The sequence below is a fragment of the Giraffa tippelskirchi genome, chromosome 2 (genome assembly GCF_054371585.1).
Source record: "Giraffa tippelskirchi isolate mGirTip1 chromosome 2, T2T-mGirTip1v1.2.pri, whole genome shotgun sequence".
Classification (NCBI taxonomy): domain Eukaryota; kingdom Metazoa; phylum Chordata; class Mammalia; order Artiodactyla; family Giraffidae; genus Giraffa; species Giraffa tippelskirchi.
The window spans coordinates 121,511,417-121,524,037 of record NC_137276.1 but is presented as its reverse complement, the minus strand read 5'-3'; the positions used below and the strand labels follow the sequence as shown (position 1 = coordinate 121,524,037).

The 12,621-nt window shown below is 39.1% G+C and overlaps 1 long non-coding RNA gene across 1 annotated transcript in view; it reads left to right on the top strand.

The window, feature by feature from the left end:
* The first annotated feature begins 5,830 nt into the window (after nucleotides 1–5,830).
* The window catches only part of LOC145538458 (uncharacterized), an 86,315-nt gene continuing 79,524 nt past the window's right edge, over nucleotides 5,831–12,621 (top strand). The window contains exons 1-2 of the long non-coding RNA XR_014076871.1: nucleotides 5,831–5,886; nucleotides 7,396–7,566. This is a non-coding gene — a long non-coding RNA (uncharacterized LOC145538458). The remainder of the gene's footprint in view (nucleotides 5,887–7,395; nucleotides 7,567–12,621) is intronic.

The following is a 12,621-nucleotide window of genomic DNA, read 5'->3' as shown; positions in this document are numbered from 1 at the left end:
GGCGTTCTATCCACGGTCACCCCCACCCTCGAAAAGGCCAGCATTGTTGTTCTGGTCTATATTTAAACTTTCATTTGTTTTTCTCACTGAAAATGAGAAGGTCAAGAATTTTCTAGAACAAGTAGACAGCTTTTTACTTTTGGTTTGTGAGGTAATAAAGCAACATGAAACAATTCAGGGCAAAATGTGCTTATTACAGCTTTTCCAAAAGGTTTCTATTATACAGGAACTGTGTCAAACAAATATCTGTGGTGATCTGAACACTCTTCAGACACAGACATGGGTTCCCAAGTATACCCCACCTCAAACAAGTTGATAATAAGTGATATTTCCTCCATTTTCCACATAAATACAAACACTTTGCAGGATTATAATGTGTCAATGTAGGTTCAACAATTATAATAAATGTACCACTCTTGGGTGGGTATTATTAATGAGAAGGCCATGTATGTGTAGGGGTAGGGGATGTACCAGAATATCCCTTATTCCTCTTAACATTGCTGTGAATGTAAAACTACTCTAAAAAGCAAAAGCTTTTAAAATTTTTAAAAATAAACATCAATCACTCTAAAGATTGAGTGATTATCTGATTTTATGATTGACTTGTTGCAAAATTTAGTAGAAGAGGTTAAAAAAAATCCAACTACCAATATCCAGTCAACTTCAGGCTAACACCACGAAAATGAGACATTAACAGTCAAAAACCACTGTTTAGTGTAGTGAACTGGGCTTTGGGCAAGAAAATAGAGAATTCATTATTATCCAAGCTACATTATTCATTCATCCAATCCAAAAATATTTATCTGAAGCTTATCATATGCTGAATATGCAATCCAATTTGCAGTTTAACCATATGAAAATCATTTATTGTGTAAGCAAATATTATATACTTACTCTGTACTTAGCTATATATTAGTCAAAGGATTACAAAATGAGCTAAAGCTGTCACAGTCCATGTATTCCTGGAATTCAGTATACCTGTCTTTCTAAGGAGTTTCTAGGAGTTTTTCTAGAAGTTTCACTTTTCTAAGGTTGGTTTTGGAGTTCTTAATCCTATAATTATCTGTTTAAGTAATGCTGCTTCTAGGTTGTCCTACTAATTTTGTCTAGTAACCTATAGGCCTGAGTATACCTCATAGCTCAGATCAACCCCATAGCTCAGATCTACTTCCAGAGTCCAATCTCAGTCACATACCATGTAGCTAGGAGAGCAGACATGATAAAGAGTCATGGTGACATAGAACATGAATAAAATATTGTTTCTGCATATGAAGGGCACTTGCAAAAGGCAAATGAACAAGGTGTTAAGCTGATGATTGTCATTACAGGAAAGAAACCAAAGTGCTATATAATTTATATTTTTCTTATCTTAATATGAGGAAAATCAGATCTTCCTATTTGAATCACCAGCTATGGAAGCTACCCAGGATAGTTTTCATAACTTTCTTGCCAGCTGATATTACTTACTTATTTATTTTTAAGATTTTTTTTTTTACGTGGATCATTTTTTAAGTCTCTATTGAATTTGTTCCTGGTGGCTCAGTGGTAAAGAATCCACCTGAAATGCAAGAGACACAGGTTTGATCCCTAGGTCAGAAAGATCCCCTGGAGAAGAAAATGGTGACCTACTCCAGTATTCTTGCCTGGGAAATCCCATGAGTAGCCTGGCGGGCTATAGTCCGTGGGGTCGCAAATAGTCAGACCTGACTGAGCAACTAAACAACAACAACAAAACAATTGAATTTGCTATAATATTGCTTCTGTTGTATGTTTTGGGTTGTTTTTTTTTTTTTTTCCCAGCTGCAAGGCATGTGGGATGTTAGCTCTCTGACCAGGAAATGAACTCATACCCTCTGCACTGGAAAATAAAGTCTTAACTACTGGACCTCCAGGGAAGTCCCTTACTTTTTAAAAACCTCTTTTCCCAATGCTCTAGATGTTTGCTAATGTACTCTGTGCATGTTCCCAGTTTAAAACCTCATGCATGGAGATGTGCACTGGCCAAAGAATGGACTCCTGCTACCAGCTGACTTTGTTCCTTTGATGGCACAAGCACATTCAGAAGATCACCACACCAAAGAATATGGTGGTCAAGGGAACCAGTTATCCACTGCCGCCTACCCACCCACAGGACTCTGGAAGATCTAAAGACTTTAGAAATCCAGGCAGAGGGGTTGCTAATGAGCAATCGTTGAAAACTTTCTGCTACAAGTGAGCTCAGAGAAGTTGCAATGGTGAATCCAGAAGATGTGCATATTCCCACATCGATTTCAATCAGTGGTTTATTGAGTCTTACTCAAAAATTATTGGCATGGATTCAAGGACACATCATCACCCTATGGCCCTAACCACTTTTGTCCTGACTTTCTTACTGATTATCCAAACTCAAATTAGGGAAAAGGTGGGAGGATGGACACTATAGACTACTGCTTAAATCTTAACAGTGACCACTTTGCTTGGGGGACAACCTGGAAGAGGATAAAGAAAAAAGGAATAAATTTAAAACTGCTGTGTCAGCTGCTTAGGTGCAACACGTTACTGAAAGAAGCAATTTCTACCCTGAATAACCTATGAAGGAAAGGAAAGCAAAGAGAAAACATGTAATTATTGCAAGAAAATGAACATGGGAAGCAAGAAAGTTCAGAGGCTAGGAAATAATTGACAAGTTGATTAAAACTGACAAATTCAGGGATCTCAGAAGCAGAAACTGGTGAAATGGTCATAGTGGTGCTACTTAATTTGCAATTTCCTTGAGAATTTCTCACTACCTTTTGGTGATAAATCAATATAAGATACTGGTGTATTGGATCCACCATGTTTCTTTTCCTCCAAGGTTTCCATACAAATGGGTCTTCTGAATAAAGTGCAAATTTTCTTACTTTCTCCTGATCTCCTGGGAAGAGACCTGCTGTGCAACTTAAAAGCTAGCATATTCTATACTCTGGTAGAATGTCTGCAGAGCTCTAAGGAGGAAAAAGCACATGATTTGGTTACTGTGTGCTGTCTGAAAGAAAAGGGATACTGCAAAGAGTGGCAAGGTAGCCCTATGTGGGACAAATACTCCGAGCTGGAATAGGTTGATGCATCACTTTGAGATCTAGAACCAGTTATAAGAGAATCAGAAAAATAAGGGGTAATTTAAAAAATGCTCATTCTGAATGAAATGAAAAAAATAAAACGAATACTCATTCTGTAATACTCCCATGCCTCCAATAAAGAAGGAAGGTTAATTTTATATCAATGGTCAGTGACTTTAAGGCTTTCTACAAAATTTCAAAGAAGTAAATATATTTGTTGTTCCATTGTCAGTGTGGTTCCTAACCCTGCAACTGTTCTGATTTCAATGTCATTGTTTGCAAACTTTTTAATTGTAGTTGATCTGCATTTCTCACAGATAAATCTAAATTATTATTGCTTTAGCTTATATCAGAATCTAGTATCCAGTATCTATGGCAAAGGATTCCTAAAGGCTTTTGGGGCTCCATTTTTAAAAATCATTTATAAAACAAAAAGTGAGAGATAGATTTGTCCCATCCCTGGAGGCATCTGTAATCATTCAATGTAGATGCTTTGCTGGTAGTGTCAGCAATTAGAGAGCATGAAAGATTGGTAATTTGGCTTTGCCACAATTCTTTCCTTCACAGGGGCATAAGGCCTTACAGACAAATTGCAATCTTGCTAAGTGCTTGAGACATCTGTTTTTTGGTTTTTTTAATATAAATTTATTTATTTTAATTGGAGGCTAATTACTTTACAATATTGTAGTGGTTTTGCCATACATTGACACAAGGCATCTGTTATCAGCTATATGTCACCGAGCTTTACAGTCTGTGCTCATGTGCTCAGTCGCTCAGTCATGTCCAAGTCTTTGAAATCCTATGGACAGTAGCCCACCAGGCTCCTCTGTCCATGGGATTTTCCACGCAAGAATACTGGAGTGGGTTGCTATTTCCTACTCCAGGCGATCTTCCTGATGCAGAGTGCAAACCCACATCTCTTGCATCTCCTGCATCGGCAGGTGGATTCTTACCACTTCCCATCTAGGAATCAGTAAAACATCTTACCACACACACATTTACATACACACACACACACAAAAGTCATTTGTGGTACTAATACAGAATTGTACAAAACAGAGCCCAACATTTGCAGATTAGACAAAACATTTGCTGGAAAAAATTGCATGATAATTCATCCTCTGGTTTGGGATGAAGAGGCTTTGAACAATTGAAATTGGCTTTGATGCAATATTATGGTGGCTTCTTTGAAATTTGGAAGTTTGAAGGGTTTGGGGGGTGGGGTGGGGTACTTGTTTTGTGTTTTGGTCTGGAATTAAATCGGCACAAGCAGCTAGGGTAATAGCAGATACATGAGAGCTATAATTGTGTTTTGCTCTTATAAGAAATATGTGTACTATTAATAAATATATGTTTGGTGTTTGCCATGCAACAGGAGAAATTTTTTAAAGGATCCCTGGGTGCTAAAGCCCCACAGGGCAATCGATGGCTGGAAGGAAGCCTGTGGCACATAGCCTGGTCTGCTCGGTGGAGGGCCCTCCCAGGGTCGCGGGGGCTCCTCACAGGCACTGAGGTCGCTGCAGCTGGCACCTCAGGAACACTGCTGCTGCCACCACACCACTGTGCTCCAAGGTTCCTGGTAAATTTCTTGAAGGGAGAATTTTTCCTATCAATTGGAACTTAGATAACCCATAGAAAAGTGACAGCTGTTTTATCAGAGGCTTTACGGCTGCCTACTCAGGTGTCAGTGATGTACTGGAGGACTCACATAGACCAGAAGGACAAAATTTCTAAAGGCGATAAACGTGCTGACAGTTTCAAAAGCAACTATTAACCTATGGCAGTCTCCAAATTTAGAGGCCCCACTTTTAATATTGTAAGAAACTTCATTCATCTTCAAAGACACAAACTGCTAAATAAAACAGAGAAATGGACTATAAAAGGAGCCAAAAGAAACGTGACTGGACCATTAGAATTACCTAACAGTAATTCCTATACCACAGTTCGTATTTGTTTGGTAAGTACTGTTGTGTCATCATCATCTAACTAAAAGAGGGGTTTCCTTTTATTTTTTAAAACTTTTTCTCCTCTAACATTTATGGATATTACAAATTCTGTTTCCTCACTTTTTATTAATTTTAGTGAGTTGTAATTTGAGGAAACTAGCAAAATCTTGTAAAAGTCTTCATATCTTGAGTTTTCACATATGTATGTAAGACTAACTTGCTTGTTGTAAGTCAAATATGTGTAAGTCAAATATATCTATTTATACTAAATAGATTTAGTATAGTGAGTGACTTAGTGTACACTCAGTACCAACAGGCAGAAAAAAAAAGGTGACAGAATTATCGGGAGGCCAAGAAATGTTCTAAAAGAGGGATTTTAGAGGATCTAGACTTTTACTATTTGTAATGAAAAGATGAAATTATTTAAACTATTAAAGAGATGTGCTGCTTCCCAGTAGAATTCTTTGAAGCCACTTCCAAAATAAATGCAGGAAGTTTTCCCTAATTAACTTTCCAGGAACCTGGCATCAGTTGAATTTCACAGAGTTAAAAGGCCTGAAAAAAGTTTAAAAGATTAAAGTTAAAAGATGCTGTCTAGTTATGGTGGGTATGATGTTTAAATGGCCCAGGCAGCAGTAAAGCCTCTCTTAATGTAACTGAGCACAAAGAGTACAACTCTTAGAAGGCAGCTGTTGCTGTGTGCCATCACTCTGCACCCTGTTACCTGGCAATAGGTCCTACTCAGCCATTGGTCGGCATCATAGTGGGTCCCTCCCACAAGCAACCAACTGTCAATGAGCAACCCTTAGAGAAGGATTCAGCCAACAGTTGGGGAGACTGGTGGTTATCAAGCTCAGAGTGGGGTAAGAGGCTGATCCCGGACTTCCCCTCGGGGGCCCTCCAACTCACGGGCCCTCAGGCCAGCCAAGGGACCAGGCTGAGACCTCTGTCCTGCAAGGCTCCTGAGCCCTCGCCAAGGGCACCCACTGGCCATAGCCGAGGCCTTGAGGCAGCAGTGAACCTCTCTCTCAACCCTGTCTCTGCAGCTTAATGGCAGCGGCCGTCTACCTGGGATGCAGTCTGAGGAACTTACCCTTCCCCCTCCCCCACCCCGTTGCTCCCTCTGCGTTGATAACGGCAGAGTCTGGGGAACTTGGCCCTGAGGGAGCCACCAACTGAGATCTGCCTCCTTTCAGCCAGACCTCAAAGAGAAAAAGTTGTGCCTTGGAACCTCGCCCTTCAGAGAATAACGTTGTTTGATAGAGATTTACAGGAAGACCATGATCTGACCGTGGCCTTGTTACTGAGCCCAAGCTCATTCTGCTTCACATGACAGGCCAATAAATTGGGAGATGAGTTGTTAGAGCAAGAAATGATGACTTTAATTGGAAGGCCAGCAGACCCAGGAGATGGCAGACTAGCGTCTCTAACAGCCTGCTCATCTCAGTCAGGATTCAGGGTCCTGTTATATACAATAGAGAGAGCTGGGAGAGGCTTTCAGTGGCAGTGACCAATGACAGAGCAGGGCTTTAACTGGTTGCTGGTTGACAGTTGCTCACTTAGTTGGGAGGAGGGGCCCACCAGGATGCCCAACCAATGCCTGAGTAGGACTGTTATAGCTGCTGTCTGCCTCAACAGAGCATGCAGGCTGGTGCCAGGGAGGGAAAGGCCCCTTTATGCCTTCCTTCCCATCTGGGATTGCCACTACAACCCGACCTCAAAAGCAAGGGATCTGACACCAATAAGTTTGCAACAACTAACCACACCTCTCTCTCACCTTTCCTATAAAAAGACTTTGCTGAAAGCTTTTGGGAAGTTTGGGGATTTTTAGGGCATGAGCCATCCATCTCCTTGCATGGCCCTCAAAAAACCTTACTGTGTTCCAAACTATGATGTTTTGGTATTGTTTGGCCTCACCATATGTCGGGCACACAGACTTTCAATTTGGTAACATTAATACACATAATTTCTACTTTGGATACATCAGAGCTTATTAGATATAGAAGTCATTTATTTCTACTGTTGCCTGGGTATTACACAAATATTTTCAGATTATGATAAGCCTCACTCCTCCACACAAGAAGATTGAATGAATAAAACTCTAAAAAAAATACTCATGGGGAAAGATTTTGCAACTTCGTATGTTTAAAAAGCCTAAGATTTTGCAACTTCCTATGTTTAAAAGGCCTGGAGCTTTACTGCTACTTTATTAAAAATTAGAGGGACCCCTACAAGCAAGCACAGACTCTCCCTCTTTGAATTTATAATTGCCATGCTTATGAATTTGTGCCTGAGATTATGTCCTGTGCCTGATTTAACTGAGTCCTGTCATAATCATGTCCAATATTTAAAAGAGCTTCTTTCTTTCCTAGAAACCCTGATGCATAAAATCATAAGGACCTGGAAGGACCCAGTTGAAAAAGTCTGCCACCTTATTGACCAGGATATCTCACCTACATGAAGGTATTCCAGAGGAAATATGGGCTGTCACTGCCCTGAGAAGGATCCACTCAGGTCAACACTGATCACTCATGGATATCAAGGTAACAGAAAAATTCAGTTGGATCTGTGCTTCCCATGGGAAGCATTTCCATAAACATCTTCAAACTTAAGTTTTTTATGTTGATATTGGTACTGAATTCAACTGAAAGGAGATGTTCTAGCAAACACTACTATTCTCATAGACTACCTCGATGAGCTATTCACAATACGGTTATTTCAGATACTTTAAAATCACATTTCCTAGAAAACAAACATGCTATTTGTTACATGACTTTTTCTTTGGTACTCCCAGTAATGATGCCTATAATTTCAATCAGTTCTAAATTGTATGTCAGTATAAACAAGCCCTGGACTTATAAATTCAACAGTCTGATTATTGATAGAGTAAAAGTAAAATCTGGTAGTAATTTTTATAATGACAAGGTAAAAGTAACTTATATGTACCAAGATGCTCACATCCTAAATTTGACATGAAAATATTTTGATAACTGGTTTAATTGGAAGGATGCTGTAGAAAAGAACATCACTGATTTAATAGACACATCTGACGTTTATAAATAGGAACCTGAAAAAAAAGAACAAAAAAATAAATAAATAAATAAATAAATAAATAGGAACCTGAAGTCAACCTCATTCTATTAACATTGGGATGCAAGTTGTCTCTAGTATATCCAGATAAACTAAAGTAAATGCCTATCATTGATGCATACATAGTTGACTATTATATGAGTATAATTATGGATTTAGACCCAGTGCATGGGGGTAGAAAAGGGACTTACAGGGTGAGTTTTCACATACATTAAACATTAGAAGTTCAATCTGTACCTTTCAGTGGTGCCTCATAGTGATATTTTGATATTTGATGATGACCATGGGTGTCTTTGTGTTTCACATCCAGGTAAAATTATTTGAGAACATATGAATTTGTAAATAATTAAATCGGATTCTTGATTGTCAATTCACACAATTTTTTCTTGGTTGTACAAGAAACAAAGATGTCTTTGATGCTTGTATTTTCAAATGATCAACTAAGTATTTGGCAGTTCCTTTTGAAGTCTCAGACGGTAAAGAATCTGCCTGCAATGCAGGAGATCCAGGTTCAATCCCTGGTCGGGAAGGTCCCCTGGAAGAGGACATAGCAAATCACTCCAGTATTTTTGCCTGGAGAATTCCATGGACAGGAGAGCCTGATGAGCTACTGCTCATGGGGCTGCAAAGAGTCAGACACAACTGAGTGAAAACTAACACATCTGGTAACACTATGAAGTCTTACCCAATCCAAGCCTAAACGGTAGCTTAACTCTAAAGAAAAATCATCTAAATTTGTAATTAAGTGGTTTTCTTGCAAAGTCCAATAAATTTCTCCTGAATTTCAGTCAATCACATACAAAGCATCATATTCATATAACAATTTAAGCTTTTTAGTCATTGTACTAAATTAGTCATTGCACTATATTCCCAGACTAATAAACTGTGGGGAAATGACTAGACAATATAAGAGGGGAAATAACAAAGGGTAAGGGCTATTATAGTTAGGTTGTTTCTGCAAACTTATCACCCTGTAGACTTATTTCCAGTGGTAAGAGTGCTTTCCTCTTCCAATGCCATTTTATTCTAATGGCACGTTTCCCCTGATTACACCAGATGGGGGAGGGCAGAGAGCCCTTCCTGCATCTGCTGTTTCGAAATTACCTTCAGCTCAAAATAATCCTATGCCAAAGTGGCATATTTTGGGGTGAAAAATTGTATTCCCCTTCATTTGTAGCCCCAAGATTCTGCTTCCTGTTCAGTTGTCTTCTGCTTTGAACTTTCTATATGATGTCATCTAACTCTTTGTTATTAATAATGAATTATATGCTGATTGCTCTTCCAAAGATCCAGATTTTTTATGGCAGAAGGAAATTTACTGTCACAAGGCTCAAACATTAAAAAATAAAATCTCTCTTTGCTATAATAAAATGTCACTTAGCTCTTGTTCTTGCATAATTGTCCATAAGGGGAAGTTTTACTTTTGTTAATTCAGTGCATGCATGCCAAGTCACTTCAGTCGTGTCTGACTCCTTGTGACACTATGGACCATAACCCACCTGGCTCCTCAGTTCATGGGATTTTCCAGACAAGAATACTGGAGTGGGTTGCCATCTCCTTCTCCGGGGATCTTCCCAATCCAGGGATCGAACCCGCATCTCTTATATCTCCTGTGTTGGCAGGCGGGTTCTTTACCACTAGTGCTACCTGGGAAGACTCCCGGGTAAACTCAATTATTTACACTTTAAAATTCATTTGGGAGGCAGGGTAGTTGCTCAGTCACTTAGGTTTCTCCTTCTCTGATTTTTTCTTTCCTCATTACCATGTAACATTCCTTGTTCTCTGTTAGTTGATAGAGGCAGAAATAACTGGTCCCTGGCTGCCTTTTCAATATTTATCTATTTCTAATCTACTGAAATCTAATCTACTAGTTCTCAGTACCAAAAAATGCACTTGATAAATAATTACTCAGTGCATTTTCTTTTTTCCTGGTCCTTTTCCACAACGCCTTGTTTCTTCAAATTCTAGAACATTTCTTATAGTGAATTTTTAAAGACTTAAGATTATCCTTTCAACATAGTGCTTGTTCCCAGTTAAGTCTACTTTAGGACTTATAATCATTGAAGTCTTGAACAAATTATGCCTCTAAGATCATAAGTCAGTATAAGACATTTCTCTAAAACCTTAATCAGGCACCACACCATGGATCCTTACCCAATATAGAGTAACCCCATAGATTTTTGAAACCTGTTTTTTTTCCACTTTGTCACTATTTTTGGCATTATATCTTTCAGCAAACTATAAAATTGCACTATAAAAAGGAGAAACAGTTGACAGTTTTGATTATTCAACCCATCAACAAATGTTTGGTAATGTTAAGGGGACAAAAGTGAAGTATTCACTTTTTTATAGTGAATGATAAACTCCTTGATGACTGAAACCATATTTGGCTCTGTCTTTCTAGAAGTTTCTGGCTTCTAGAAGTATACACCCCAAAATTGAATTAAGCCATCTTAACAGGCAGGGCTCTCAGAGTGAACTTTTAGATCTCTGATTTATAGGATTTACTGTCAGGATGCTTTCCTGGTAGCTCAGTTGGTAAAAAAGTTGCCTGCAATGCAGGAGATCTGGGGTTAAATCTCTGAGTTGGAAAGATCCCCTGGCGAAGTAAAAGGCAAGCCACTCCATAATTCTTGCCTGGGAAATCCCATGGAAAGAGGAGCCTGGCAGGCTACAGGCTATGTGGCTTCAGGAATCAGACATGACTTAGCAAATAAACCACCACCACCACTGTCAGGATACCAAAATATGTATCAAAAAAAAAAAAATTTAGTAATGCCTGGACTCAGAACAATGAATGTTCAAAGAGGAGATTGTCCATGTTAACCACGCCCTCTACTCAGCCTGACTTGACCATCTTCTTCATAGCATATCAGTGCCTCTTTTCCATGTAACCTTAATTCCTGCTTCAGGGAAAGCAGACTATAAAACTCTATCTACAAAATATCATGGCTTCTGGTGTCCAATCAGTGAGGATATATATACACACATAATGCAAGGTAATTTACATTAACATTATTCTCAGGAATTCATTGAGGTAAAAAATACTGAAAAGTCAATTACTATAAATTTTAGATTTTTTAAATTTTAAATTAGCAGTGGCCACAGGACTGGAAAAGGTCAGTTTTTATTCCAATTCCAAAGTAAGGCAACGCCAAAGAATGTTCAAACTATCACACAATTGCACTCATCTCACACACTAGCAAGTAATGCTCAAAATTCTCCACGCCAGGCTTCAACAGTACATGAACTGTGAACTTACAGATGTTCAAGCTGGATTTAGAAAAGGCAGAGGAACCAGAGATCAAATTGCCAACATCCATTGGATTATCAAAAATGCAAGAGAGTTCCAGAAAAACATCTACTTCTGCTTTATTGTCTACTCCAAACCCTTTGACTGTGTGGATAACAACAAACTGGAAAATTCTTAAAGAGATGGGAATACCAGACCACCTTACTGCTGTCTGAGAAACCTGTATGAAGGTCAAGAAGCAACAGTTAGAACCACATGGAACAACAGACTGTTTCCAAATAGGGAAAGGAATAGGTCAAGGCCATATATTGTCACCCTGCTTATTTAACTCATATGCAGAGTACATCATGCAAAATGCCAGACTGGATGAAGCACAAGCTGAAATCAAGATTGCCAGGAGAAATAGCAGTAACCTCAGATATGCAGATGACACCACCCTTATGGCAGAAGTCGAAGAAAAACTGAAAAGCCTCTTAATGAAGTGAAAGAAGAGTGAAAAAGCTGGCTTAAAACTCAACATTCAGAAAACTAAGATCATGGCATCTGGTCCCATCACTTCTTCGCAAATAGATGGGGAAGCAATGGAAACAGTGACAGACTTTATTTTTCTGGGCTCCAAAATCACTGCAGATGGTGACTGCAGCCATGAAATTAAAAGACACTTGCTTGTGGAAGAAAAGCTATGACCTACCTAGACAGCAGAGATATTCCTTCACCAACAAAGGTCCATCTAGTCAAAGCTATGGCTTTTCCAGTAGTCATGTATGGATATGAGAGTTGGATTATAAAGAAAGCTGAGTGCCAAAGAATTGATGCTTTTGAACTGTGGTGTTGGAAAAGACTCTTGAGAGTCCCTTGGACCTCAAGGAGATCTAACCAGTCAATCCTAAAGAAAATCAGTCCTGAATATTCATTGGAAGGACTGAAGTTGAAGCTGAAACTCTAATACTTTGGCCACCTGATGCGAAGAACTGACTTATTTGAAAAGACCCAGATGCTAGGAAAGATTGAAGGCAGGAGGAGAAGGGGACAATGGAGGATGAGATGGTTGGATGGCATCACCAACTTGATGGACATAAGTTTGAGTAAGCTCCAGGAGTTGGTGATGGACAGGGAAGCCTGGCATGCTGCAGTTCATGGAGTCACAAGGAGCCGGATACGACTGAGCAACTGAACTGAAGTGAACTTAGATTTTTTATTTTATAAAACATTTTGTCATTGAGGAAAATATTAGATGAACCACTGAGAGGCAGTG